Genomic DNA, 24816 nt, shown 5'->3' on the forward strand with positions numbered 1-24816 from the left:
TGCAAACTCTTCCAGGTGCCGTGTTATTTCCTATACTTTCTGATTCCTTCTCTTGTGGAATAAAGTTTCGAATACAGTTCCCAGTTCACAGTCAGCCCTAGCACTCGTGATGTCGCCTCTGACAAGGACAGAGAAAGAGACACCCTTCCCTTTCTCCACACTGCTATCAGTACCTATTCTAAGGACTGGGACACATGTGAGATCCCCACTGGTGTCGGCCGGGGCAGCCAACATGCGCAACATGGCCGGTTAGCTCAGCTGGTTAGAGCGTGGTGCTAATAACGCCAAGGTCGTGGGTTCGTTCCCCGTACGGGCCAGTCCGTCTCCTCTTTTTTGACCGTACCAGTCTCAAACTCCTTTTTCTCCCTACTGCCTAGATCTGGTGGGTGGAAATTGCTGCTGTCTTCATTTAAGCAGGTTACCGTGATGGCAAGCACCATACCCATTCCTCGTTAGTATAGTGGTGAGTATCCCCGCCTGTCACGCGGGAGACCGGGGTTCGATTCCCCGACGGGGAGGCAATTGTTTTCTTTGTGCACCAAAGAAAACTCAGGAAAAAGGAATCCAAAGTCTTAAGTCTCCAGAGTCTCCAGAGTCTCCATGGAAATAAAGATGGAATTTTAAAAAGAGATCTACAAAAAAAGAAGCCATTAAGTCGTTGCACAGAGAGAACCCACACTTATCCTACCTCAGTTTCCTGAAGGTTTAAGCTGAAAAACTCTGTAGATATCCCCAATCCATGGAGCGAATAGGCCGAAACCACATGCCGAAAGGAGCCCGCTGAGATTGGCCAGGGGAAACAAACGTCCGTACGGGAGATGCCCACGGACAGAGCCTTATTTAATGGATTCCTGACATTAGTTTGCAGCAGAGCATAACGTAGACGTTCAGCGACTGATTTTGTCACCTGGGACCCGTTTTCCCAAAGTCATGAGTTAGAAAACTAAGGAAAAAGGAGGTAAAATCCTAGAGAGAGCGTCAGGAACCTTAAAGGTAGAAAGAAACCAAAGTCTTAAGTCTCCAGAGACTCCATGGAAATAAAGATGGAAATTTAAAAAGAGATCTACAAAAAAAGAAGCCATTAAGTCGTTGCACCGAGAGAACCCACACTTATCCTACCTCAGTTTCCTTAAGGTTTAAGTACCTATAGGTACTGCTATCAGTACCTATTCTAAGGACTGGGACACATGTGAGATCCCCACTGGTGTCGGCCGGGGCAGCCGACATGCGCAACATGGCCGGTTAGCTCAGCTGGTTAGAGCGTGGTGCTAATAACGCCAAGGTCGCGGGTTCGATCCCCGTACGGGCCAGTCCGTCTCCTCTTTTTTGACCGTACCAATCTCAAACTCCTTTTTCTCCCTACTGCCTAGATCTGGTGGGTGGAAATTGCTGCTGTCTTCATTTAAGCAGGTTACCGTGATGGCAAGCACCATACCCATTCCTCGTTAGTATAGTGGTGAGTATCCCCGCCTGTCACGCGGGAGACCGGGGTTCGATTCCCCGACGGGGAGGCAATTGTTTTCTTTGTGCACCAAAGAAAACTCAGGAAAAAGGAATCCAAAGTCTTAAGTCTCCAGAGTCTCCAGAGTCTCCATGGAAATAAAGATGGAATTTTAAAAAGAGATCTACAAAAAAAGAAGCCATTAAGTCGTTGCACAGAGAGAACCCACACTTATCCTACCTCAGTTTCCTGAAGGTTTAAGCTGAAAAACTCTGTAGATATCCCCAATCCATGGAGCGAATAGGCCGAAACCACATGCCGAAAGGAGCCCGCTGAGATTGGCCAGGGGAAACAAACGTCCGTACGGGAGATGCCCACGGACAGAGCCTTATTTAATGGATTCCTGACATTAGTTTGCAGCAGAGCATAACGTAGACGTTCAGCGACTGATTTTGTCACCTGGGACCCGTTTTCCCAAAGTCATGAGTTAGAAAACTAAGGAAAAAGGAGGTAAAATCCTAGAGGGAGCGTAAGGAACCTTAAAGGTAGAAAGAAACCAAAGTCTTAAGTCTCCAGAGACTCCATGGAAATAAAGATGGAAATTTAAAAAGAGATCTACAAAAAAAGAAGCCATTAAGTTGTTGCACCGAGAGAACCCACACTTATCCTACCTCAGTTTCCTTAAGGTTTAAGCTGGAAAACTCTGTAGATATCCCCAATCCATGGAGCGAATAGGCCGAAACCACATGCCGAAAGGAGCCCGCTGAGATTGGCCAGGGGAAACAAACGTCCGTACGGGAGATGCCCACGGCCAGAGCCTTATCCAATGGATTCCTGACATTAGTTTGCAGCACAGCATATACCAGAGTCAATAACTTGTAAAGTAGACGGTCAGCGACTGATTTCGTCACCTGGGACCCGTTTGCCCAAAGTCATGAGTTAGTTGCAGCTGAAATGCGGACTGCAGCTTTCCCTCAATCACTGGCGCTACAACAAGGCCCCGTGTAGCCCATGCCTAAGGCCTATGGCTTTTAGATTGCAAACTCTTCCAGGTGCCGTGTTATTTTCTATACTTTCTGATTCCTTCTCTTGTGGAATAAAGTTTCGAATACAGTTCACAGTCAGCCCTAGCACTCGTGATGTCGCCTCTGACAAGGACAGAGAAAGAGACACCCTTCCCTTTCTCCACACTGCTATCAGTACCTATTCTAAGGACTGGGACACATGTGAGATCCCCACTGGTGTCGGCCGGGGCAGCCGACATGCGCAACATGGCCGGTTAGCTCAGCTGGTTAGAGCGTGGTGCTAATAACGCCAAGGTCGCGGGTTCGATCCCCGTACGGGCCAGTCCGTCTCCTCTTTTTTGACCGTACCAATCTCAAACTCCTTTTTCTCCCTACTGCCTAGATCTGGTGGGTGGAAATTGCTGCTGTCTTCATTTAAGCAGGTTACCGTGATGGCAAGCACCATACCCATTCCTCGTTAGTATAGTGGTGAGTATCCCCGCCTGTCACGCGGGAGACCGGGGTTCGATTCCCCGACGGGGAGGCAATTGTTTTCTTTGTGCACCAAAGAAAACTCAGGAAAAAGGAATCCAAAGTCTTAAGTCTCCAGAGTCTCCAGAGTCCCCGCCTGTCACGCGGGAGACCGGGGTTCGATTCCCCGACGGGGAGGCAATTGTTTTCTTTGTGCACCAAAGAAAACTCAGGAAAAAGGAATCCAAAGTCTTATGTCTCCAGAGTCTCCAGAGTCTCCATGGAAATAAAGATGGAATTTTAAAAAGAGATCTACAAAAAAAGAAGCCATTAAGTCGTTGCACAGAGAGAACCCACACTTATCCTACCTCAGTTTCCTGAAGGTTTAAGCTGAAAAACTCTGTAGATATCCCCAATCCATGGAGCGAATAGGCCGAAACCACATGCCGAAAGGAGCCCGCTGAGATTGGCCAGGGGAAACAAACGTCCGTACGGGAGATGCCCACGGACAGAGCCTTATTTAATGGATTCCTGACATTAGTTTGCAGCAGAGCATAACGTAGACGTTCAGCGACTGATTTTGTCACCTGGGACCCTTTTTCCCAAAGTCATGAGTTAGAAAACTAAGGAAAAAGGAGGTAAAATCCTAGAGGGAGCGTAAGGAACCTTAAAGGTAGAAAGAAACCAAAGTCTTAAGTCTCCAGAGACTCCATGGAAATAAAGATGGAAATTTAAAAAGAGATCTACAAAAAAAGAAGCCATTAAGTTGTTGCACCGAGAGAACCCACACTTATCCTACCTCAGTTTCCTTAAGGTTTAAGCTGAAAAACTCTGTAGATATCCCCAATCCATGGAGCGAATAGGCCGAAACCACATGCCGAAAGGAGCCCGCTGAGATTGGCCAGGGGAAACAAACGTCCGTACGGGAGATGCCCACGGCCAGAGCCTTATCCAATGGATTCCTGACATTAGTTTGCAGCACAGCATATACCAGAGTCAATAACTTGTAAAGTAGACGGTCAGCGACTGATTTCGTCACCTGGGACCCGTTTGCCCAAAGTCATGAGTTAGTTGCAGCTGAAATGCGGACTGCAGCTTTCCCTCAATCACTGGCGCTACAACAAGGCCCCGTGTAGCCCATGCCTAAGGCCTATGGCTTTTAGATTGCAAACTCTTCCAGGTGCCGTGTTATTTCCTATACTTTCTGATTCCTTCTCTTGTGGAATAAAGTTTCGAATACAGTTCCCAGTTCACAGTCAGCCCTAGCACTCGTGATGTCGCCTCTGACAAGGACAGAGAAAGAGACACCCTTCCCTTTCTCCACACTGCTATCAGTACCTATTCTAAGGACTGGGACACATGTGAGATCCCCACTGGTGTCGGCCGGGGCAGCCAACATGCGCAACATGGCCGGTTAGCTCAGCTGGTTAGAGCGTGGTGCTAATAACGCCAAGGTCGTGGGTTCGTTCCCCGTACGGGCCAGTCCGTCTCCTCTTTTTTGACCGTACCAGTCTCAAACTCCTTTTTCTCCCTACTGCCTAGATCTGGTGGGTGGAAATTGCTGCTGTCTTCATTTAAGCAGGTTACCGTGATGGCAAGCACCATACCCATTCCTCGTTAGTATAGTGGTGAGTATCCCCGCCTGTCACGCGGGAGACCGGGGTTCGATTCCCCGACGGGGAGGCAATTGTTTTCTTTGTGCACCAAAGAAAACTCAGGAAAAAGGAATCCAAAGTCTTAAGTCTCCAGAGTCTCCAGAGTCTCCATGGAAATAAAGATGGAATTTTAAAAAGAGATCTACAAAAAAAGAAGCCATTAAGTCGTTGCACAGAGAGAACCCACACTTATCCTACCTCAGTTTCCTGAAGGTTTAAGCTGAAAAACTCTGTAGATATCCCCAATCCATGGAGCGAATAGGCCGAAACCACATGCCGAAAGGAGCCCGCTGAGATTGGCCAGGGGAAACAAACGTCCGTACGGGAGATGCCCACGGACAGAGCCTTATTTAATGGATTCCTGACATTAGTTTGCAGCAGAGCATAACGTAGACGTTCAGCGACTGATTTTGTCACCTGGGACCCGTTTTCCCAAAGTCATGAGTTAGAAAACTAAGGAAAAAGGAGGTAAAATCCTAGAGAGAGCGTCAGGAACCTTAAAGGTAGAAAGAAACCAAAGTCTTAAGTCTCCAGAGACTCCATGGAAATAAAGATGGAAATTTAAAAAGAGATCTACAAAAAAAGAAGCCATTAAGTCGTTGCACCGAGAGAACCCACACTTATCCTACCTCAGTTTCCTTAAGGTTTAAGTACCTATAGGTACTGCTATCAGTACCTATTCTAAGGACTGGGACACATGTGAGATCCCCACTGGTGTCGGCCGGGGCAGCCGACATGCGCAACATGGCCGGTTAGCTCAGCTGGTTAGAGCGTGGTGCTAATAACGCCAAGGTCGCGGGTTCGATCCCCGTACGGGCCAGTCCGTCTCCTCTTTTTTGACCGTACCAATCTCAAACTCCTTTTTCTCCCTACTGCCTAGATCTGGTGGGTGGAAATTGCTGCTGTCTTCATTTAAGCAGGTTACCGTGATGGCAAGCACCATACCCATTCCTCGTTAGTATAGTGGTGAGTATCCCCGCCTGTCACGCGGGAGACCGGGGTTCGATTCCCCGACGGGGAGGCAATTGTTTTCTTTGTGCACCAAAGAAAACTCAGGAAAAAGGAATCCAAAGTCTTAAGTCTCCAGAGTCTCCAGAGTCTCCATGGAAATAAAGATGGAATTTTAAAAAGAGATCTACAAAAAAAGAAGCCATTAAGTCGTTGCACAGAGAGAACCCACACTTATCCTACCTCAGTTTCCTGAAGGTTTAAGCTGAAAAACTCTGTAGATATCCCCAATCCATGGAGCGAATAGGCCGAAACCACATGCCGAAAGGAGCCCGCTGAGATTGGCCAGGGGAAACAAACGTCCGTACGGGAGATGCCCACGGACAGAGCCTTATTTAATGGATTCCTGACATTAGTTTGCAGCAGAGCATAACGTAGACGTTCAGCGACTGATTTTGTCACCTGGGACCCGTTTTCCCAAAGTCATGAGTTAGAAAACTAAGGAAAAAGGAGGTAAAATCCTAGAGGGAGCGTAAGGAACCTTAAAGGTAGAAAGAAACCAAAGTCTTAAGTCTCCAGAGACTCCATGGAAATAAAGATGGAAATTTAAAAAGAGATCTACAAAAAAAGAAGCCATTAAGTTGTTGCACCGAGAGAACCCACACTTATCCTACCTCAGTTTCCTTAAGGTTTAAGCTGGAAAACTCTGTAGATATCCCCAATCCATGGAGCGAATAGGCCGAAACCACATGCCGAAAGGAGCCCGCTGAGATTGGCCAGGGGAAACAAACGTCCGTACGGGAGATGCCCACGGCCAGAGCCTTATCCAATGGATTCCTGACATTAGTTTGCAGCACAGCATATACCAGAGTCAATAACTTGTAAAGTAGACGGTCAGCGACTGATTTCGTCACCTGGGACCCGTTTGCCCAAAGTCATGAGTTAGTTGCAGCTGAAATGCGGACTGCAGCTTTCCCTCAATCACTGGCGCTACAACAAGGCCCCGTGTAGCCCATGCCTAAGGCCTATGGCTTTTAGATTGCAAACTCTTCCAGGTGCCGTGTTATTTCCTATACTTTCTGATTCCTTCTCTTGTGGAATAAAGTTTCGAATACAGTTCCCAGTTCACAGTCAGCCCTAGCACTTTTGATGTCGCCTCTGACAAGGACAGAGAAAGAGACACCCTTCCCTTTCTCCACACTGCTATCAGTACCTATTCTAAGGACTGGGACACATGTGAGATCCCCATTGGTGTCGGCCGGGGCAGCCAACATGCGCAACATGGCCGGTTAGCTCAGCTGGTTAGAGCGTGGTGCTAATAACGCCAAGGTCGCGGGTTCGATCCCCGTACGGGCCAGTCCGTCTCCTCTTTTTTGACCGTACCAGTCTCAAACTCCTTTTTCTCCCTACTGCCTAGATCTGGTGGGTGGAAATTGCTGCTGTCTTCATTTAAGCAGGTTACCGTGATGGCAAGTATCATACCCATTCCTCGTTAGTATAGTGGTGAGTATCCCCGCCTGTCACGCGGGAGACCGGGGTTCGATTCCCCGACGGGGAGGCAATTGTTTTCTTTGTGCACCAAAGAAAACTCAGGAAAAAGGAATCCAAAGTCTCCAGAGTCTCCATGGAAATAAAGATGGAATTTTAAAAAGAGATCTACAAAAAAAGAAGCCATTAAGTCGTTGCACAGAGAGAACCCACACTTATCCTACCTCAGTTTCCTGAAGGTTTAAGCTGAAAAACTCTGTAGATATCCCCAATCCATGGAGCGAATAGGCCGAAACCACATGCCGAAAGGAGCCCGCTGAGATTGGCCAGGGGAAACAAACGTCCGTACGGGAGATGCCCACGGACAGAGCCTTATTTAATGGATTCCTGACATTAGTTTGCAGCAGAGCATAACGTAGACGTTCAGCGACTGATTTTGTCACCTGGGACCCTTTTTCCCAAAGTCATGAGTTAGAAAACTAAGGAAAAAGGAGGTAAAATCCTAGAGGGAGCGTAAGGAACCTTAAAGGTAGAAAGAAACCAAAGTCTTAAGTCTCCAGAGACTCCATGGAAATAAAGATGGAAATTTAAAAAGAGATCTACAAAAAAAGAAGGCATTAAGTTGTTGCACCGAGAGAACCCACACTTATCCTACCTCAGTTTCCTTAAGGTTTAAGCTGAAAAACTCTGTAGATATCCCCAATCCATGGAGCGAATAGGCCGAAACCACATGCCGAAAGGAGCCCGCTGAGATTGGCCAGGGGAAACAAACGTCCGTACGGGAGATGCCCACGGCCAGGGCCTTATCCAATGGATTCCTGACATTAGTTTGCAGCACAGCATATACCAGAGTCAATAACTTGTAAAGTAGACGGTCAGCGACTGATTTCGTCACCTGGGACCCGTTTGCCCAAAGTCATGAGTTAGTTGCAGCTGAAATGCGGACTGCAGCTTTCCCTCAATCACTGGCGCTACAACAAGGCCCCGTGTAGCCCATGCCTAAGGCCTATGGCTTTTAGATTGCAAACTCTTCCAGGTGCCGTGTTATTTTCTATACTTTCTGATTCCTTCTCTTGTGGAATAAAGTTTCGAATACAGTTCACAGTCAGCCCTAGCACTCGTGATGTCGCCTCTGACAAGGACAGAGAAAGAGACACCCTTCCCTTTCTCCACACTGCTATCAGTACCTATTCTAAGGACTGGGACACATGTGAGATCCCCACTGGTGTCGGCCGGGGCAGCCGACATGCGCAACATGGCCGGTTAGCTCAGCTGGTTAGAGCGTGGTGCTAATAACGCCAAGGTCGCGGGTTCGATCCCCGTACGGGCCAGTCCGTCTCCTCTTTTTTGACCGTACCAATCTCAAACTCCTTTTTCTCCCTACTGCCTAGATCTGGTGGGTGGAAATTGCTGCTGTCTTCATTTAAGCAGGTTACCGTGATGGCAAGCACCATACCCATTCCTCGTTAGTATAGTGGTGAGTATCCCCGCCTGTCACGCGGGAGACCGGGGTTCGATTCCCCGACGGGGAGGCAATTGTTTTCTTTGTGCACCAAAGAAAACTCAGGAAAAAGGAATCCAAAGTCTTATGTCTCCAGAGTCTCCAGAGTCTCCATGGAAATAAAGATGGAATTTTAAAAAGAGATCTACAAAAAAAGAAGCCATTAAGTCGTTGCACAGAGAGAACCCACACTTATCCTACCTCAGTTTCCTGAAGGTTTAAGCTGAAAAACTCTGTAGATATCCCCAATCCATGGAGCGAATAGGCCGAAACCACATGCCGAAAGGAGCCCGCTGAGATTGGCCAGGGGAAACAAACGTCCGTACGGGAGATGCCCACGGACAGAGCCTTATTTAATGGATTCCTGACATTAGTTTGCAGCAGAGCATAACGTAGACGTTCAGCGACTGATTTTGTCACCTGGGACCCTTTTTCCCAAAGTCATGAGTTAGAAAACTAAGGAAAAAGGAGGTAAAATCCTAGAGGGAGCGTAAGGAACCTTAAAGGTAGAAAGAAACCAAAGTCTTAAGTCTCCAGAGACTCCATGGAAATAAAGATGGAAATTTAAAAAGAGATCTACAAAAAAAGAAGCCATTAAGTTGTTGCACCGAGAGAACCCACACTTATCCTACCTCAGTTTCCTTAAGGTTTAAGCTGAAAAACTCTGTAGATATCCCCAATCCATGGAGCGAATAGGCCGAAACCACATGCCGAAAGGAGCCCGCTGAGATTGGCCAGGGGAAACAAACGTCCGTACGGGAGATGCCCACGGCCAGAGCCTTATCCAATGGATTCCTGACATTAGTTTGCAGCACAGCATATACCAGAGTCAATAACTTGTAAAGTAGACGGTCAGCGACTGATTTCGTCACCTGGGACCCGTTTGCCCAAAGTCATGAGTTAGTTGCAGCTGAAATGCGGACTGCAGCTTTCCCTCAATCTTTGGTGCTACAACAAGGCCCCGTGTAGCCCATACCTAAGGCCTATGGCTTTTAGATTGCAAACTCTTCCAGGTGCCGTGTTATTTCCTATACTTTCTGATTCCTTCTCTTGTGGAATAAAGTTTCGAATACAGTTCCCAGTTCACAGTCAGCCCTAGCACTCGTGATGTCGCCTCTGACAAGGACAGAGAAAGAGACACCCTTCCCTTTCTCCACACTGCTATCAGTACCTATTCTAAGGACTGGGACACATGTGAGATCCCCACTGGTGTCGGCCGGGGCAGCCGACATGCGCAACATGGCCGGTTAGCTCAGCTGGTTAGAGCGTGGTGCTAATAACGCCAAGGTCGCGGGTTCGATCCCCGTACGGGCCAGTCCGTCTCCTCTTTTTTGACCGTACCAGTCACAAACTCCTTTTTCTCCCTACTGCCTAGATCTGGTGGGTGGAAATTGCTGCTGTCTTCATTTAAGCAGGTTACCGTGATAGCAAGCACCATACCCATTCCTCGTTAGTATAGTGGTGAGTATCCCCGCCTGTCACGCGGGAGACCAGGGTTCGATTCCCCGACGGGGAGGCAATTGTTTTCTTTGTGCACCAAAGAAAACTCAGGAAAAAGGAATCCAAAGTCTTAAGTCTCCAGAGTCTCCATGGAAATAAAGATGGAATTTTAAAAAGAGATCTACAAAAAAAGAGGCCATTAAGTCGTTGCACAGAGAGAACCCACACTTATCCTACCTCAGTTTCCTGAAGGTTTAAGCTGAAAAACTCTGTAGATATCCCCAATCCATGGAGCGAATAGGCCGAAACCACATGCCGAAAGGAGCCCGCTGAGATTGGCCAGGGGAAACAAACGTCCGTACGGGAGATGCCCACGGACAGAGCCTTATTTAATGGATTCCTGACATTAGTTTGCAGCAGAGCATAACGTAGACGTTCAGCGACTGATTTTGTCACCTGGGACCCTTTTTCCCAAAGTCATGAGTCTCCATGGAAATAAAGATGGAATTTTAAAAAGAGATCTACAAAAAAAGAAGCCATTAAGTCGTTGCACAGAGAGAACCCACACTTATCCTACCTCAGTTTCCTGAAGGTTTAAGCTGAAAAACTCTGTAGATATCCCCAACCCATGGAGCGAATAGGCCGAAACCACATGCCGAAAGGAGCCCGCTGAGATTGGCCAGGGGAAACAAACGTCCATACGGGAGATGCCCACGGACAGAGCCTTATTTAATGGATTCCTGACATTAGTTTGCAGCAGAACATAACGTAGACGTTCAGCGACTGATTTTGTCACCTGGGACCCTTTTTCCCAAAGTCATGAGTTAGAAAACTAAGGAAAAAGGAGGTAAAATCCTAGAGTGAGCGTAAGGAACCTTAAAGGTAGAAAGAAACCAAAGTCTTAAGTCTCCAGAGACTCCATGGAAATAAAGATGGAAATTTAAAAAGAGATCTACAAAAAAAGAAGCCATTAAGTTGTTGCACCGAGAGAACCCACACTTATCCTACCTCAGTTTCCTTAAGGTTTAAGTACCTATAGGTACTGCTATCAGTACCTATTCTAAGGACTGGGACACATGTGAGATCCCCACTGGTGTCGGCCGGGGCAGCCGACATGCGCAACATGGCCGGTTAGCTCAGCTGGTTAGAGCGTGGTGCTAATAACGCCAAGGTCGCGGGTTCGATCCCCGTACGGGCCAGTCCGTCTCCTCTTTTTTGACCGTACCAGTTTCAAACTCCTTTTTCTCCCTACTGCCTAGATCTGGTGGGTGGAAATTGCTGCTGTCTTCATTTAAGCAGGTTACTGTGATGGCAAGCACCATACCCATTTCTCGTTAGTATAGTGGTGAGTATCCCAGCCTGTCACGCGGGAGACCGGGGTTCGATTCCCCGACGGGGAGGCAATTGTTTTCTTTATGCACCAAAGAAAACTCAGGAAAAAGGAATCCAAAGTCTTAAGTCTCCAGAGTCTCCAGAGACTCCATGGAAATAAAGATGGAATTTTAAAAAGCGATCTACAAAAAAAGAAGCCATTAAGTCGTTGCACAGAGAGAACCCACACTTATCCTATCTCAGTTTCCTGAAGGTTTAAGCTGAAAAACTCTGTAGATATCCCCAATCCATGGAGCGAATAGGCCGAAACCACATGCCGAAAGGAGCCCGCTGAGATTGGCCAGGGGAAACAAACGTCCGTACGGGAGATGCCCACGGACAGAGCCTTATTTAATGGATTCCTGACATTAGTTTGCAGCAGAGCATAACGTAGACGTTCAGCGACTGATTTTGTCACCTGGGACCCTTTTTCCCAAAGTCATGAGTCTCCATGGAAATAAAGATGGAATTTTAAAAAGAGATCTACAAAAAAAGAAGCCATTAAGTCGTTGCACAGAGAGAACCCACACTTATCCTACCTCAGTTTCCTGAAGGTTTAAGCTGAAAAACTCTGTAGATATCCCCAATCCATGGAGCGAATAGGCCGAAACCACATGCCGAAAGGAGCCCGCTGAGATTGGCCAGGGGAAACAAACGTCCGTACGGGAGATGCCCACGGACAGAGCCTTATTTAATGGATTCCTGACATTAGTTTGCAGCAGAACATAACGTAGACGTTCAGCGACTGATTTTGTCACCTGGGACCCTTTTTCCCAAAGTCATGAGTTAGAAAACTAAGGAAAAAGGAGGTAAAATCCTAGAGGGAGCGTAAGGAACCTTAAAGGTAGAAAGAAACCAAAGTCTTAAGTCTCCAGAGACTCCATGGAAACAAAGATGGAAATTTAAAAAGAGATCTACAAAAAAAGAAGCCATTAAGTTGTTGCACCGAGAGAACCCACACTTATCCTACCTCAGTTTCCTTAAGGTTTAAGTACCTATAGGTACTGCTATCAGTACCTATTCTAAGGACTGGGACACATGTGAGATCCCCACTGGTGTCGGCCGGGGCAGCCGACATGCGCAACATGGCCGGTTAGCTCAGCTGGTTAGAGCGTGGTGCTAATAACGCCAAGGTCGCGGGTTCGATCCCCGTACGGGCCAGTCCGTCTCCTCTTTTTTGACCGTACCAGTCTCAAACTCCTTTTTCTCCCTACTGCCTAGATCTGGTGGGTGGAAATTGCAGCTGTCTTCATTTAAGCAGGTTACCGTGATGGCAAGCACCATACCCATTCCTTGTTAGTATAGTGGTGAGTATCCCCGCCTGTCACGCGGGAGACCGGGGTTCGATTCCCCGACGGGGAGGCAATTGTTTTCTTTGTGCACCAAAGAAAACTCAGGAAAAAGGAATCCAAAGTCTTAAGTCTCCAGAGTCTCCAGAGTCTCCATGGAAATAAAGATGGAATTTTAAAAAGAGATCTACAAAAAAAGAAGCCATTAAGTCGTTGCACAGAGAGAACCCACACTTATCCTACCTCAGTTTCCTGAAGGTTTAAGCTGAAAAACTCTGTAGATATCCCCAATCCATGGAGCGAATAGGCCGAAACCACATGCCGAAAGGAGCCCGCTGAGATTGGCCAGGGGAAACAAACGTCCGTACGGGAGATGCCCACGGACAGAGCCTTATTTAATGGATTCCTGACATTAGTTTGCAGCAGAGCATAACGTAGACGTTCAGCGACTGATTTTGTCACCTGGGACCCTTTTTCCCAAAGTCATGAGTCTCCATGGAAATAAAGATGGAATTTTAAAAAGAGATCTACAAAAAAAGAAGCCATTAAGTCGTTGCACAGAGAGAACCCACACTTATCCTACCTCAGTTTCCTGAAGGTTTAAGCTGAAAAACTCTGTAGATATCCCCAATCCATGGAGCGAATAGGCCGAAACCACATGCCGAAAGGAGCCCGCTGAGATTGGCCAGGGGAAACAAACGTCCGTACGGGAGATGCCCACGGACAGAGCCTTATTTAATGGATTCCTGACATTAGTTTGCAGCAGAGCATAACGTAGACGTTCAGCGACTGATTTTGTCACCTGGGACCCTTTTTCCCAAAGTCATGAGTCTCCATGGAAATAAAGATGGAATTTTAAAAAGAGATCTACAAAAAAAGAAGCCATTAAGTCGTTGCACAGAGAGAACCCACACTTATCCTACCTCAGTTTCCTGAAGGTTTAAGCTGAAAAACTCTGTAGATATCCCCAACCCATGGAGCGAATAGGCCGAAACCACATGCCGAAAGGAGCCCGCTGAGATTGGCCAGGGGAAACAAACGTCCGTACGGGAGATGCCCACGGACAGAGCCTTATTTAATGGATTCCTGACATTAGTTTGCAGCAGAACATAACGTAGACGTTCAGCGACTGATTTTGTCACCTGGGACCCTTTTTCCCAAAGTCATGAGTTAGAAAACTAAGGAAAAAGGAGGTAAAATCCTAGAGGGAGCGTAAGGAACCTTAAAGGTAGAAAGAAACCAAAGTCTTAAGTCTCCAGAGACTCCATGGAAATAAAGATGGAAATTTAAAAAGAGATCTACAAAAAAAGAAGCCATTAAGTTGTTGCACCGAGAGAACCCACACTTATCCTACCTCAGTTTCCTTAAGGTTTAAGTACCTATAGGTACTGCTATCAGTACCTATTCTAAGGACTGGGACACATGTGAGATCCCCACTGGTGTCGGCCGGGGCAGCCGACATGCGCAACATGGCCGGTTAGCTCAGCTGGTTAGAGCGTGGTGCTAATAACGCCAAGGTCGCGGGTTCGATCCCCGTACGGGCCAGTCCGTCTCCTCTTTTTTGACCGTACCAGTTTCAAACTCCTTTTTCTCCCTACTGCCTAGATCTGGTGGGTGGAAATTGCTGCTGTCTTCATTTAAGCAGGTTACTGTGATGGCAAGCACCATACCCATTCCTCGTAAGTATAGTGGTGAGTATCCCAGCCTTTCACGCGGGAGACCGGGGTTCGCTTCCCCGACGGGGAGGCAATTGTTTTCTTTATGCACCAAAGAAAACTCAGGAAAAAGGAATCCAAAGTCTTAAGTCTCCAGAGTCTCCAGAGACTCCATGGAAATAAAGATGGAATTTTAAAAAGAGATCTACAAAAAAAGAAGCCATTAAGTCGTTGCACAGAGAGAACCCACACTTATCCTATCTCAGTTTCCTGAAGGTTTAAGCTGAAAAACTCTGTAGATATCCCCAATCCATGGAGCGAATAGGCCGAAACCACATGCCGAAAGGAGCCCGCTGAGATTGGCCAGGGGAAACAAACGTCCGTACGGGAGATGCCCACGGACAGAGCCTTATTTAATGGATTCCTGACATTAGTTTGCAGCAGAGCATAACGTAGACGTTCAGCGACTGATTTTGTCACCTGGGACCCTTTTTCCCAAAGTCATGAGTCTCCATGGAAATAAAGATGGAATTTTAAAAAGAGATCTACAAAAAAAGAAGCCATTAAGTCGTTGCACAGAGAGAACCCACACTTATCCTACCTCAGTTTCCTGAAGGTTTAAGCTGAAAAACTCTGTAGATATCCCCAATCCATGGAGCGAATAGGCCGAAACCACATGCCGAAAGGAGCCCGCTGAGATTGGCCAGGGGAAACAAACGTCCGTACGGGAGATGCCCACGGACAGAGCCTTATTTAATGGATTCCTGACATTAGTTTGCAGCAGAACATAACGTAGACGTTCAGCGACTGATTTTGTCACCTGGGACCCTTTTTCCCAAAGTCATGAGTTAGAAAACTAAGGAAAAAGGAGGTAAAATCCTAGAGGGAGCGTAAGGAACCTTAAAGGTAGAAAGAAACCAAAGTCTTAAGTCTCCAGAGACTCCATGGAAATAAAGATGGAAATTTAAAAAGAGATCTACAAAAAAAGAAGCCATTAAGTTGTTGCACCGAGAGAACCCACACTTATCCTACCTCAGTTTCCTTAAGGTTTAAGTACCTATAGGTACTGCTATCAGTACCTATTCTAAGGACTGGGACACATGTGAGATCCCCACTGGTGTCGGCCGGGGCAGCCGACATGCGCAACATGGCCGGTTAGCTCAGCTGGTTAGAGCGTGGTGCTAATAACGCCAAGGTCGCGGGTTCGATCCCCGTACGGGCCAGTCCGTCTCCTCTTTTTTGACCGTACCAGTTTCAAACTCCTTTTTCTCCCTACTGCCTAGATCTGGTGGGTGGAAATTGCTGCTGTCTTCATTTAAGCAGGTTACTGTGATGGCAAGCACCATACCCATTCCTCGTTAGTATAGTGGTGAGTATCCCAGCCTGTCACGCGGGAGACCGGGGTTCGATTCCCCGACGGGGAGGCAATTGTTTTCTTTATGCACCAAAGAAAACTCAGGAAAAAGGAATCCAAAGTCTTAAGTCTCCAGAGTCTCCAGAGACTCCATGGAAATAAAGATGGAATTTTAAAAAGAGATCTACAAAAAAAGAAGCCATTAAGTCGTTGCACAGAGAGAACCCACACTTATCCTATCTCAGTTTCCTGAAGGTTTAAGCTGAAAAACTCTGTAGATATCCCCAATCCATGGAGCGAATAGGCCGAAACCACATGCCGAAAGGAGCCCGCTGAGATTGGCCAGGGGAAACAAACGTCCGTACGGGAGATGCCCAGGGACAGAGCCTTATTTAATGGATTCCTGACATCAGTTTGCAGCAGAGCATAACGTAGACGTTCAGCGACTGATTTTGTCACCTGGGACCCTTTTTCCCAAAGTCATGAGTTAGAAAACTAAGGAAAAAGGAGGTAAAATCCTAGAGGGAGCGTAAGGAACCTTAAAGGTAGAAAGAAACCAAAGTCTTAAGTCTCCAGAGACTCCATGGAAATAAAGATGGAAATTTAAAAAGAGATCTACAAAAAAAGAAGCCATTAAGTTGTTGCACCGAGAGAACCCACACTTATCCTACCTCAGTTTCCTTAAGGTTTAAGCTGAAAAACTCTGTAGATATCCCCAATTCATGGAGCGAATAGGCCGAAACCACATGCCGAAAGGAGCCCGCTGAGATTGGCCAGGGGAAACAAACGTCCGTACGGGAGATGCCCACGGCCAGAGCCTTATCCAATGGATTCCTGACATTAGTTTGCAGCACAGCATATACCAGAGTCAATAACTTGTAAAGTAGACGGTCAGCGACTGATTTCGTCACCTGGGACCCGTTTGCCCAAAGTCATGAGTTAGTTGCAGCTGAAATGCGGACTGCAGCTTTCCCTCAATCTTTGGCGCTACAACAAGGCCCCGTGTAGCCCATGCCTAAGGCCTATGGCTTTTAGATTGCAAACTCTTCCAGGTGCCGTGTTATTTCCTATACTTTCTGATTCCTTCTCTTGTGGAATAAAGTTTCGAATACAGTTCCCAGTTCACAGTCAGCCCTAGCACTCGTGATGTCGCCTCTGACAAGGACAGAGAAAGAGACACCCTTCCCTTTCTCCACACTGCTATCAGTACCTATTCTAAGGACTGGGACACATGTGAGATCCCCACTGGTGTCGGCCGGGGCAGCCGACATGCGCAACATGGCCGGTTAGCTCAGCTGGTTAGAGCGTGGTGCTAATAACGCCAAGGTTGCGGGTTCGATCCCCGTACGGGCCAGTCCGTCTCCTCTTTTTTGACCGTACCAGTCTCAAACTCCTTTTTCTCCCTACTGCCTAGATCTGGTGGGTGGAAATTGCTGCTGTCTTCATTTAAGCAGGTTACCGTGATGGCAAGCACCATACCCATTCCTCGTTAGTATAGTGGTGAGTATCCCCGCCTGTCAAGCGGGAGACCGGGGTTCGATTCCCCGACGGGGAGGCAATTGTTTTCTTTGTGCACCAAAGAAAACTCAGAAAAAAGGAATCCAAAGTCTTAAGTCTCCAGAGTCTCCAGAGTCTCCATGGAAATAAAGATGGAATTTTAAAAAGAGATCTACAAAAAAAGAAGCCATTAAGTCGTTGCACAGAGAGAACCCACACTTATCCTACCTCAGTTTCCTGAAGGTTTAAGCTGAAAAACTCTGTAGATATCCCCAATCCATGGAGCGAATAGGCCGAAACCACATGCCGAAAGGAGCCCGCTGAGATTGGCCAGGGGAAACAAACGTCCGTACGGGAGATGCCCACGGACAGAGCCTTATTTAATGGATTCCTGACATTAGTTTGCAGCAGAGCATAACGTAGACGTTCAGCGACTGATTTTGTCACCTGGGACCCGTTTTCCCAAAGTCATGAGTTAGAAAACTAAGGAAAAAGGAGGTAAAATCCTAGAGAGAGCGTCAGGAACCTTAAAGGTAGAAAGAAATCAAAGTCTTAAGTCTCCAGAGACTCCATGGAAATAAAGATGGAAATTTAAAAAGAGATCTACAAAAAAAGAAGCCATTAAGTCGTTGCACCGAGAGAACCCACACTTATCCTACCTCAGTTTCCTTAAGGTTTAAGTACCTATAGGTACTGCTATCAGTACCTATTATAAGGACTGGGACACATGTGAGATCCCCACTGGTGTCGGCCGGGGCAGCCGACATGCGCAACATGGCCGGTTAGCTCAGCTGGTTAGAGCGTGGTGCTAATAACGCCAAGGTCGCGGGTTCGATCCCCGTACGGGCCAGTCCGTCTCCTCTTTTTTGACCGTACCAATCTCAAACTCCTTTTTCTCCCTACTGCCTAGATCTGGTGGGTGGAAATTGCTGCTGTCTTCATTTAAGCAGGTTACCGTGATGGCAAGCACCATACCCATTCCTCGTTAGTATAGTGGTGAGTATCCCCGCCTGTCACGCGGGAGACCGGGGTTCGATTCCCAGACGGGGAGGCAATTGTTTTCTTTGTGCACCAAAGAAAACTCAGGAAAAAGGAATCCAAAGTCTTAAGTCTCCAGAGTCTCCATGGAAATAAAATGGAATTTTAAAAAGAGATCTACAAAAAAAGAATTCGTTGCACAGAGAGAACCCACACTTATCCTACCTCAGTTTCCTGAAGGTTTAAGCTGAAAAACTCTGTAGATATCCCCAATCCATGGAGCGAATAGGCCGAAACCACATGCCGAAAGGAGCCCGCTGAGATTGGCCAGGGGAAACAAACGTCCGTACGGGAGATGCCCACGGACAGAGCCTTATTTAATGGATTCCTGACATTAGTTTGCAGCAGAGCATAACGTAGACGTTCAGCGACTGATTTTGTCACCTGGGACCCGTTTTCCCAAAGTCATGAGTTAGAAAACTAAGGAAAAAGGAGGTAAAATCCTAGAGAGAGCGTCAGGAACCTTAAAGGTAGAAAGAAACCAAAGTCTTAAGTCTCCAGAGACTCCATGGAAATAAAGATGGAAATTTAAAAAGAGATCTACAAAAAAAGAAGCCATTAAGTCGTTGCACCGAGAGAACCCACACTTATCCTACCTCAGTTTCCTTAAGGTTTAAGTACCTATAGGTACTGCTATCAGTACCTATTCTAAGGACTGGGACACATGTGAGATCCCCACTGGTGTCGGCCGGGGCAGCCGACATGCGCAACATGGCCGATTAGCTCAGCTGGTTAGAGCGTGGTGCTAATAACGCCAAGGTCGCGGGCTCGATCCCCGTACGGGCCAGTCCGTCTCCTCTTTTTTGACCGTACCAGTCTCAAACTCCTTTTTCTCCCTACTGCCTAGATCTGGTGGGTGGAAATTGCTGCTGTCTTCATTTAAGCAGGTTACCGTGATGGCAAGCACCATACCCATTCCTCGTTAGTATAGTGGTGAGTATCCCCGCCTGTCATGCGGGAGACCGGGGTTCGATTCCCCGACGGGGAGGCAATTGTTTTCTTTGTGCACCAAAGAAAACTCAGGAAAAAGGAATCCAAAGTCTTAAGTCTCCAGAGTCTCCAGAGACTCCATGGAAATAAAGATGGAATTTTAAGAAGAGATCTACAAAAAAAGAAGCCATTAAGTCGTTGCACAGAGAGAACCCACACTTATCCTACCTCAGTTTCCTGAAGGTTTAAGCTGAAAAACTCTGTAGATATCCCCAATCCATGGAGCGAATAGGCCGAAACCACATGCCGAAAGGAGCCCGCTGAGATTGGCCAGGGGAAACAAACGTCCGTACGGAAGATGCCCACGGACAGAGCCTTATTTAATGGATTCCTGACATTAGTTTGCAGCAGAGCATAACGTAGACGTTCAGCGACTGATTTTGTCACCTGGGACCCGTTTTCCCAAAGTCATGAGTTAGAAAACTAAGGAAAAAGGAGGTAAAATCCTAGAGAGAGCGTCAGGAACCTTAAAGGTAGAAAGAAACCAAAGTCTTAAGTCTCCAGAGACTCCATGGAAATAAAGATGGAAATTTAAAAAGAGATCTACAAAAAAAGAAGCCATAAAGTCGTTGCACCGAGAGAACCCACACTTATCCTACCTCAGTTTCCTTAAGGTTTAAGTACCTATAGGTACTGCTATCAGTACCTATTCTAAGGACTGGGACACATGTGAGATCCCCACTGGTGTCGGCCGGGGCAGCCGACATGCGCAACATGGCCGGTTAGCTCAGCTGGTTAGAGCGTGGTGCTAATAACGCCAAGGTCGTGGGTTCGATCCCCGTACGGGCCAGTCCGTCTCCTCTTTTTTGACCGTACCAATCTCAAACTCCTTTTTCTCCCTACTGCCTAGATCTGGTGGGTGGAAATTGCTGCTGTCTTCATTTAAGCAGGTTACCGTGATGGCAAGCACCATACCCATTCCTCGTTAGTATAGTGGTGAGTATCCCCGCCTGTCACGCGGGAGACCGGGGTTCGATTCCCCGACGGGGAGGCAATTGTTTTCTTTGTGCACCAAAGAAAACTCAGGAAAAAGGAATCCAAAGTCTTAAGTCTCCAGAGTCTCCAGAGTCTCCATGGAAATAAAGATGGAATTTTAAAAAGAGATCTACAAAAAAAGAAGCCATTAAGTCGTTGCACAGAGAGAACCCACACTTATCCTACCTCAGTTTCCTGAAGGTTTAAGCTGAAAAACTCTGTAGATATCCCCAATCCATGGAGCGAATAGGCCGAAACCACATGCCGAAAGGAGCCCGCTGAGATTGGCCAGGGGAAACAAACGTCCGTACGGGAGATGCCCACGGCCAGAGCCTTATTTAATGAATTCCTGACATTAGTTTGCAGCAGAGCATAACGTAGACGTTCAGCGACTGATTTTGTCACCTGGGACCCTTTTTCCCAAAGTCATGAGTTAGAAAACTAAGGAAAAAGGAGGTAAAATCCTAGAGGGAGCGTAAGGAACCTTAAAGGTAGAAAGAAACCAAAGTCTTAAGTCTCCAGAGACTCCATGGAAATAAAGATGGAAATTTAAAAAGAGATCTACAAAAAAAGAAGCCATTAAGTTGTTGCACCGAGAGAACCCACACTTATCCTACCTCAGTTTCCTTAAGGTTTAAGCTGAAAAACTCTGTAGATATCCCCAATCCATGGAGCGAATAGGCCGAAACCACATGCCGAAAGGAGCCCGCTGAGATTGGCCAGGGGAAACAAACGTCCGTACGGGAGATGCCCACGGCCAGAGCCTTATCCAATGGATTCCTGACATTAGTTTGCAGCACAGCATATACCAGAGTCAATAACTTGTAAAGTAGACGGTCAGCGACTGATTTCGTCACCTGGGACCCGTTTGCCCAAAGTCATGAGTTAGTTGCAGCTGAAATGCGGACTGCAGCTTTCCCTCAATCACTGGCGCTACAACAAGGCCCCGTGTAGCCCATGCCTAAGGCCTATGGCTTTTAGATTGCAAACTCTTCCAGGTGCCGTGTTATTTCCTATACTTTCTGATTCCTTCTCTTGTGGAATAAAGTTTCGAATACAGTTCCCAGTTCACAGTCAGCCCTAGCACTTGTGATGTCGCCTCTGACAAGGACAGAGAAAGAGACACCCTTCCCTTTCTCCACACTGCTATCAGTACCTATTCTAAGGACTGGGACACATGTGAGATCCCCACTGGTGTCGGCCGGGGCAGCCGACATGCGCAACATGGCCGGTTAGCTCAGCTGGTTAGAGCGTGGTGCTAATAACGCCAAGGTCGCGGGTTCGATCCCCGTACGGGCCAGTCCGTCTCCTCTTTTTTGACCGTACCAGTCTCAAACTCCTTTTTCTCCCTACTGCCTAGATCTGGTGGGTGGAAATTGCTGCTGTCTTCATTTAAGCAGGTTACCGTGATGGCAAGCACCATACCCATTCCTCGTTAGTATAGTGGTGAGTATCCCCGCCTGTCACGCGGGAGAACGGGGTTCGATTCCCCGACGGGGAGGCAATTGTTTTCTTTGTGCACCAAAGAAAACTCAGGAAAAATGAATCCAAAGTCTTAAGTCTCCAGAGTCTCCAGAGACTCCATGGAAATGAAGATGGAAATTTAAAAAGAGATCTACAAAAAAAGAAGCTATTAAGTCGTTGCAAAGAGAGAACCCACACTTATCCTACCTCAGTTTCCTGAAGGTTTAAGCTGAAAAACTCTGTAGATATCCCCAATCCATGGAGCGAATAGGCCGAAACCACATGCCGAAAGGAGCCCGCTGAGATTGGCCAGGGGAAACAAACGTCCGTACGGGAGATGCCCACGGACAGAGCCTTATTTAATGGATTCCTGACATTAGTTTGCAGCAGAGCATAACGTAGACGTTCAGCGACTGATTTTGTCACCTGGGACCCGTTTTCCCAAAGTCATGAGTTAGAAAACTAAGGAAAAAGGAGGTAAAATCCTAGAGGGAGCGTAAGGAACCTTAAAGGTAGAAAGAAACCAAAGTCTTAAGTCTCCAGAGACTCCATGGAAATAAAGATGGAAATTTAAAAAGAGATCTACAAAAAAAGAAGCCATTAAGTCGTTCCACCGAGAGAACCCACACTTATCCTACCTCAGTTTCCTTAAGGTTTAAGCTGAAAAACTCTGTAGATATCCCCAATCCATGGAGCGAATAGGCCGAAACCACATGCCGAAAGGAGCCCGCTGAGATTGGCCAGGGGAAACAAACGTCCGTACGGGAGATGCCCACGGCCAGAGCCTTATCCAATGGATTCCTGACATTAGTTTGCAGCACAGCATATACCAGAGTCAATAACTTGTAAAGTAGACAGTCAGCGACTGATTTCGTGACCTGGGACCCGTTTGCCCAAAGTCATGAGTTAGTTGCAGCTGAAATGCGGACTGCAGCTTTCCCTCAATCACTGGCGCTACAACAAGGCCCCGTGTAGCCCATGCCTAAGGCCTATGGCTTTTAGATTGCAAACTCTTCCAGGTGCCGTGTTATTTCCTATACTTTCTGATTCCTTCTCTTGTGGAATAAAGTTTTGAATACAGTTCCCAGTTCACAGTCAGCCCTAGCACTCGTGATGTCGCCTCTGACAAGGACAGAGAAAGAGACACCCTTCCCTTTCTCCACACTGCTATCAGTACCTATTCTAAGGACTGGGACACATGTGAGATCCCCACTGGTGTCGGCCTGGGCGGCCGACATGCGCAACATGGCCAGTTAGCTCAGCTGGTTAGAGCGTGGTGCTAATAACGCCAAGGTCGCGGGTTCGATCACCGTACGGGCCAGTCCGTCTCCTCTTTTTTGACCGTACCAGTCTCAAACTCCTTTTTCTCCCTACTGCCTAGATCTGGTGGGTGGAAATTGCTGCTGTCTTCATTTAAGCAGATTACCGTGATGGCAAGCACCATACCCATTCCTCGTTAGTATAGTGGTGAGTATCCCCGCCTGTCACGCGGGAGACCGGGGTTCGCTTCCCCGACGGGGAGGCAATTGTTTTCTTTGTGCACCAAAGAAAACTCAGGAAAAAGGAATCCAAAGTCTTAAGTCTCCAGAGTCTCCAGAGTCTCCATGGAAATAAAGATGGAATTTTAAAAAGAGATCTACAAAAAAAGAAGCCATTAAGTCGTTGCACAGAGAGAACCCACACTTATCCTACCTCAGTTTCCTGAAGGTTTAAGCTGAAAAACTCTGTAAGATATCCCCAATCCATGGAGCGAATAGGCCGAAACCACATGCCGAAAGGAGCCCGCTGAGATTGGCCAGGGGAAACAAACGTCCGTACGGGAGATGCCCACGGACAGAGCCTTATTTAATGGATTCCTGACATTAGTTTGCAGCAGAGCATAACGTAGACGTTCAGCGACTGATTTTGTCACCTGGGACCCGTTTTCCCAAAGTCATGAGTTAGAAAACTAAGGAAAAAGGAGGTAAAATCCTAGAGGGAGCGTAAGGAACCTTAAAGGTAGAAAGAAACCAAAGTCTTAAGTCTCCAGAGACTCCAGAGACTCCATGGAAATAAAGATGGAATTTTAAAAAGAGATCTACAAAAAAAGAAGCCATTAAGTCGTTGCACAGAGAGAACCCACACTTATCCTACCTCAGTTTCCTGAAGGTTTAAGCTGAAAAACTCTGTAGATATCCCCAATCCATGGAGCGAATAGGCCGAATCCACATGCCGAAAGGAGCCCGCTGAGATTGGCCAGGGGAAACAAACGTCCGTACGGGAGATGCCCACGGCCAGAGCCTTATCCAATGGATTCCTGACATTAGTTTGCAGCACAGCATATACCAGAGTCAATAACGTGTAAAGTAGACAGTCAGCGACTGATTTCGTCACCTGGGACCCGTTTGCCCAAAGTCATGAGTTAGTTGCAGCTGAAATGCGGACTGCAGCTTTCCCTCAATCACTGGCGCTACAACAAGGCCCCGTGTAGCCCATGCCTAAGGCCTATGGCTTTTAGATTGCAAACTCTTCCAGGTGCCGTGTTATTTCCTATACTTTCTGATTCCTTCTCTTGTGGAATAAAGTTTCGAATACAGTTCCCAGTTCACAGTCAGCCCTAGCACTCGTGATGTCGCCTCTGACAAGGACAGAGAAAGAGACACCCTTCCCTTTCTCCACACTGCTATCAGTACCTATTATAAGGACTGGGACACATGTGAGATCCCCACTGGTGTCGACCGGGGCAGCCGACATGCGCAACATGGCCGGTTAGCTCAGCTGGTTAGAGCGTGGTGCTAATAACGCCAAGGTCGCGGGTTCGATCCCCGTACGGGCCAGTCCGTCTCCTTTTTTTTGACCGTACCAGTCTCAAACTCCTTTTTCTCCCTACTGCCTAGATCTGGTGGGTGGAAATTGCTGCTGTCTTCATTTAAGCAGGTTACCGTGATGGCAAGCACCATACCCATTCCTCGTTAGTATAGTGGTGAGTATCCCTGCCTGTCACGCGGGAGAATGGGGTTCGATTCCCCGACGGGGAGGCAATTGTTTTCTTTGTGCACCAAAGAAAACTCAGGAAAAAGGAATCCAAAGTCTTAAGTCTCCAGAGTCTCCAGAGACTCCATGGAAATAAAGATGGAAATTTAAAAAGAGATCTACAAAAAAAGAAGCCATTAAGTTGTTGCACCGAGAGAACCCACACTTATCCTACCTCAGTTTCCTTAAGGTTTAAGCTGAAAAACTCTGTAGATATCCCCAA

At 47.2% G+C, this 24816-nt stretch overlaps 24 non-coding genes across 24 annotated transcripts; all 24 read left to right on the forward strand.

Moving 5' to 3' along the window:
* Positions 1-446: 446 nt before the first annotated feature.
* Positions 447-518, forward strand: TRNAD-GUC (transfer RNA aspartic acid (anticodon GUC)). Its single transcript has one exon. It is a non-coding gene; the product is annotated as a tRNA-Asp (tRNA).
* A 718-nt stretch (positions 519-1236) lies between these two features.
* Positions 1237-1310, forward strand: TRNAI-AAU (transfer RNA isoleucine (anticodon AAU)). The gene has a single exon. It is a non-coding gene; the product is annotated as a tRNA-Ile (tRNA).
* A 129-nt stretch (positions 1311-1439) lies between these two features.
* TRNAD-GUC (transfer RNA aspartic acid (anticodon GUC)) lies at positions 1440-1511 on the forward strand. Its single transcript has one exon. It is a non-coding gene; the product is annotated as a tRNA-Asp (tRNA).
* A 1203-nt stretch (positions 1512-2714) lies between these two features.
* TRNAI-AAU (transfer RNA isoleucine (anticodon AAU)) lies at positions 2715-2788 on the forward strand. The gene has a single exon. It is a non-coding gene; the product is annotated as a tRNA-Ile (tRNA).
* A 129-nt stretch (positions 2789-2917) lies between these two features.
* Positions 2918-2989, forward strand: TRNAD-GUC (transfer RNA aspartic acid (anticodon GUC)). The gene has a single exon. It is a non-coding gene; the product is annotated as a tRNA-Asp (tRNA).
* A 1538-nt stretch (positions 2990-4527) lies between these two features.
* TRNAD-GUC (transfer RNA aspartic acid (anticodon GUC)) lies at positions 4528-4599 on the forward strand. Its single transcript has one exon. It is a non-coding gene; the product is annotated as a tRNA-Asp (tRNA).
* Positions 4600-5317: 718 nt separating this feature from the next.
* On the forward strand, positions 5318-5391 carry TRNAI-AAU (transfer RNA isoleucine (anticodon AAU)). The gene has a single exon. It is a non-coding gene; the product is annotated as a tRNA-Ile (tRNA).
* Positions 5392-5520: 129 nt separating this feature from the next.
* On the forward strand, positions 5521-5592 carry TRNAD-GUC (transfer RNA aspartic acid (anticodon GUC)). The gene has a single exon. It is a non-coding gene; the product is annotated as a tRNA-Asp (tRNA).
* Positions 5593-6802: 1210 nt separating this feature from the next.
* Positions 6803-6876, forward strand: TRNAI-AAU (transfer RNA isoleucine (anticodon AAU)). Its single transcript has one exon. It is a non-coding gene; the product is annotated as a tRNA-Ile (tRNA).
* A 129-nt stretch (positions 6877-7005) lies between these two features.
* TRNAD-GUC (transfer RNA aspartic acid (anticodon GUC)) lies at positions 7006-7077 on the forward strand. The gene has a single exon. It is a non-coding gene; the product is annotated as a tRNA-Asp (tRNA).
* Positions 7078-8264: 1187 nt separating this feature from the next.
* On the forward strand, positions 8265-8338 carry TRNAI-AAU (transfer RNA isoleucine (anticodon AAU)). The gene has a single exon. It is a non-coding gene; the product is annotated as a tRNA-Ile (tRNA).
* Positions 8339-8467: 129 nt separating this feature from the next.
* Positions 8468-8539, forward strand: TRNAD-GUC (transfer RNA aspartic acid (anticodon GUC)). The gene has a single exon. It is a non-coding gene; the product is annotated as a tRNA-Asp (tRNA).
* Positions 8540-9749: 1210 nt separating this feature from the next.
* Positions 9750-9823, forward strand: TRNAI-AAU (transfer RNA isoleucine (anticodon AAU)). The gene has a single exon. It is a non-coding gene; the product is annotated as a tRNA-Ile (tRNA).
* Positions 9824-11073: 1250 nt separating this feature from the next.
* Positions 11074-11147, forward strand: TRNAI-AAU (transfer RNA isoleucine (anticodon AAU)). Its single transcript has one exon. It is a non-coding gene; the product is annotated as a tRNA-Ile (tRNA).
* Positions 11148-12406: 1259 nt separating this feature from the next.
* TRNAI-AAU (transfer RNA isoleucine (anticodon AAU)) lies at positions 12407-12480 on the forward strand. Its single transcript has one exon. It is a non-coding gene; the product is annotated as a tRNA-Ile (tRNA).
* Positions 12481-12609: 129 nt separating this feature from the next.
* On the forward strand, positions 12610-12681 carry TRNAD-GUC (transfer RNA aspartic acid (anticodon GUC)). Its single transcript has one exon. It is a non-coding gene; the product is annotated as a tRNA-Asp (tRNA).
* A 1398-nt stretch (positions 12682-14079) lies between these two features.
* On the forward strand, positions 14080-14153 carry TRNAI-AAU (transfer RNA isoleucine (anticodon AAU)). Its single transcript has one exon. It is a non-coding gene; the product is annotated as a tRNA-Ile (tRNA).
* A 1259-nt stretch (positions 14154-15412) lies between these two features.
* On the forward strand, positions 15413-15486 carry TRNAI-AAU (transfer RNA isoleucine (anticodon AAU)). The gene has a single exon. It is a non-coding gene; the product is annotated as a tRNA-Ile (tRNA).
* A 1614-nt stretch (positions 15487-17100) lies between these two features.
* Positions 17101-17172, forward strand: TRNAD-GUC (transfer RNA aspartic acid (anticodon GUC)). Its single transcript has one exon. It is a non-coding gene; the product is annotated as a tRNA-Asp (tRNA).
* Positions 17173-17890: 718 nt separating this feature from the next.
* On the forward strand, positions 17891-17964 carry TRNAI-AAU (transfer RNA isoleucine (anticodon AAU)). The gene has a single exon. It is a non-coding gene; the product is annotated as a tRNA-Ile (tRNA).
* A 1104-nt stretch (positions 17965-19068) lies between these two features.
* TRNAD-GUC (transfer RNA aspartic acid (anticodon GUC)) lies at positions 19069-19140 on the forward strand. The gene has a single exon. It is a non-coding gene; the product is annotated as a tRNA-Asp (tRNA).
* Positions 19141-20061: 921 nt separating this feature from the next.
* TRNAD-GUC (transfer RNA aspartic acid (anticodon GUC)) lies at positions 20062-20133 on the forward strand. The gene has a single exon. It is a non-coding gene; the product is annotated as a tRNA-Asp (tRNA).
* Positions 20134-21343: 1210 nt separating this feature from the next.
* TRNAI-AAU (transfer RNA isoleucine (anticodon AAU)) lies at positions 21344-21417 on the forward strand. Its single transcript has one exon. It is a non-coding gene; the product is annotated as a tRNA-Ile (tRNA).
* A 2906-nt stretch (positions 21418-24323) lies between these two features.
* On the forward strand, positions 24324-24397 carry TRNAI-AAU (transfer RNA isoleucine (anticodon AAU)). The gene has a single exon. It is a non-coding gene; the product is annotated as a tRNA-Ile (tRNA).
* The last annotated feature ends 419 nt before the right edge of the window (positions 24398-24816 follow it).

This window comes from Hyla sarda, unplaced genomic scaffold, assembly GCF_029499605.1.
Source record: "Hyla sarda isolate aHylSar1 unplaced genomic scaffold, aHylSar1.hap1 scaffold_205, whole genome shotgun sequence".
Taxonomy (NCBI): Eukaryota; Metazoa; Chordata; class Amphibia; order Anura; family Hylidae; genus Hyla; species Hyla sarda.